The sequence below is a fragment of the Acipenser ruthenus genome, chromosome 11, assembly GCF_902713425.1.
Source record: "Acipenser ruthenus chromosome 11, fAciRut3.2 maternal haplotype, whole genome shotgun sequence".
Taxonomy (NCBI): Eukaryota; Metazoa; Chordata; class Actinopteri; order Acipenseriformes; family Acipenseridae; genus Acipenser; species Acipenser ruthenus.
The window spans coordinates 39,894,016-39,896,854 of record NC_081199.1 but is presented as its reverse complement, the minus strand read 5'-3'; positions in this window follow the sequence as shown (position 1 = coordinate 39,896,854).

The following is a 2,839-nucleotide window of genomic DNA, read 5'->3' as shown; positions in this document are numbered from 1 at the left end:
CTCCAAGTAAACACAGGAGCTGGTGGGAATAGCACTCCTCAATATACAGCTCAGTAAACTTTACTGCAACAGTAAAAAAAATAACAAAATAAACATTTTATTGAAGCAATTTTTTTATTTTGTAAAGTGGCCTCAGTATACTCGGTGCAATGTGTCTTCCATTCAGTTTTAATGAAACACTGGTTACTCGTCTTGTTCTTAGCTGTGTTACAATTGCTGCTGCTGATGCTGCAGTATTTTGATGTTTGTTATTTTAAACTAGGCTTTAGAATTCACAGTAAACAGAATGATTTACTAGTTCTACAACTTCGCCAGCTTTTTCTTTTTTTATTCAGTTACAGTTTATTCGAAAAATAAAAAAATAACTAATAATAAATCACAGAACCTCTATAGTAAGGCTGTAATTCACTTGTGTGGATGATCCAGTGAGCAGAATCCCTTGAGGGAATTACAGCATTGTAATGTAAAGTACAACAAAGCTGTTTTCCTCTTGTGGTACCCTTTATTGGATCATTTGAATATATCTAAGTATAAAAACTTGCTTTCAAGACCACAAAGACCTCTTCCTCTTCTTCTTCTTTTCTTCTTCTTGTACAGTATTATGGGCTGGCACGGCTTATCCTAATTTACAGCCCATTTCCAGACATCATAATAATAGAAATCTAATAATAATAAAATACCAAGTGAAAGCATTTTATTTTCCTCATGCACACAAAGCTACATACAGTAGATCAATACCTCAGGTCATATTGACCCGATACTGTCGACCAGTGCTTAATTTGAGCCGCATCCTGTCGGAACAGGATCCGGCACCTCTTGAGATTTTACTTTTTTTGTTCCGGCACCTAATTTGCCCGGATCCGGTACCTCTCGGGGCATGATTTATTATTTTTTCCACTGTTTGCACTGTAAACATTCTAATAAAAGCGATCAGAGGTAAAGTTGCCTCTGCCTCCTCGTTATTTCTCCCGTCCCCCAGTAAAAGCGCATCCTATGCTGCCACACCGATTCCAGACCTGCTCTCTTATTTGTACATAGCGGTTATGGGGCGGGCCGGCAAGGTAAGTAACTGGTCTTGAAACAGTGGTGGTCAGCTAGTGAGAGGTCCCTACGTGATCACGTCACATAGCCTAGGCTAGTCGTCGCTACTGAATTTGAAACGTGTCGAGGGGAAAGGAAAGCCAAATCAGAAATGAGGGGGAAACTGCTCCTGATGGCGATGCCTTAGCTAATCCCGTCAGTTCAGCATCCCCACCGGCACGTCCTCCACTCGCTAGCAGGGACGGGGTCGGGGAGGACTAGTGATGGGCAGTTCGATTATTTTTAGTGACTCGATTCATTTGATTCAGTTCAGTTTGGTGAATCGATTCATTTTGTTCATTTGATTCACTGATTCAATGACACAAAACCAATCAATATAGACCGCATTAAGATTGTTTACGTAGGTTTATTTGAACCGGAAAGAACGAGTCGTTCACGAACTGCACATCACAAAAGCGAGGGAGAATCTATATTTGGTTGACTTGGTTCATAAGCATTAAATTAAATATATAAGAAATAAATAAATAAATAATAATAATAATAAAATATAGTTTAACAAAATAATAATAATATATATTTAGAATCCTGGAGATAACATAACAGTTTGAACCGTTAGCATTGTTTAGCCATCAGTAGCAATCTAATCTAATCTAATTTAATTTAATTTAATTTAATCTTTAAAAACAATAGTCAATTGAATTTCTTATGTGTTTTTTTTTTTTCTATACATTTGGAGTCACCCATTGTTTTTCACAACAACAAAAAAGAGAGACTCGAACGAGTGGTATTTGTGGAACTAATCCGTGGTATTTATTCAGCACATAGCAAAACGCTGTTTGCCCAATTCATCTTCTATCCAGTAAATCTTTGGGATTAGTCATGTAATCAATCACACGTTGAAGAACACCCATAACCGCAACGTATTTTATAAAAACAAAGTTTAAACGTGTATATATTTAGTATTTTTTAGTGTTTAACACAGTAAAATAACATTTAGAAAATGTATATTTAATGTGCGTGTAAAATATAATAGACGTTTAAGAACGTCATCCGTTAGAATGTGTGCAATATCCCCCTAAAAGGTTGTTGTATCGTAGCTGATACGTGTCACCTTGTGGACTAAGGTGAACCGCCGTCATTATTAAATTATAAAATATTTAACCGTAGTTGTAAATCGTCATGTATAAAATACATTCATTCCTCAAGGTCAAATATGTAATCACAAGTTATATAATTAAGCCTTGGGTACAATAACGTTACAATACCAGTAGATGTTTGTATTTATTTATTTTGGAAATGAGGCGTATATCTCAATTATTATTATTATTATTATTATTATTATTATTATTTAGTAATTTGGCTGACTTTACTCAAGATGACTTAGAAGTATTAATCATAGGGAGGGATGAAACTAGCAAAAGAGTGGGTGGAATGTACAGTAACGTCCTCTGCCTCCGACGTGAAAAAACAACAAAGAGCCCTCAGAAAAAGGTTTTTGAACATGCCCAAACCAAGGCCCATTTAGCGGCAGCAAGCATTGTAGCCAAGGCTAAAGATGACACCTTAACACGGGTTATAGTTACATTGTCTGGCTACATTGGGTTTGTCACTCCCCCTCTGGCTCACTATGTGTTCCGGGACCTCCCGATTTACAAATTAAGCACTGCTGTCGACCCAGGGGACTTTTTCGACCTGAAAAAAGAAACAAGGCCCAGGGGTCACAAATGGAGATTAGATAAAGGGGCATTCAGAACAGAAAACAGGAGGCACTTTTTTACACAGATAATTGTGAGGGTCT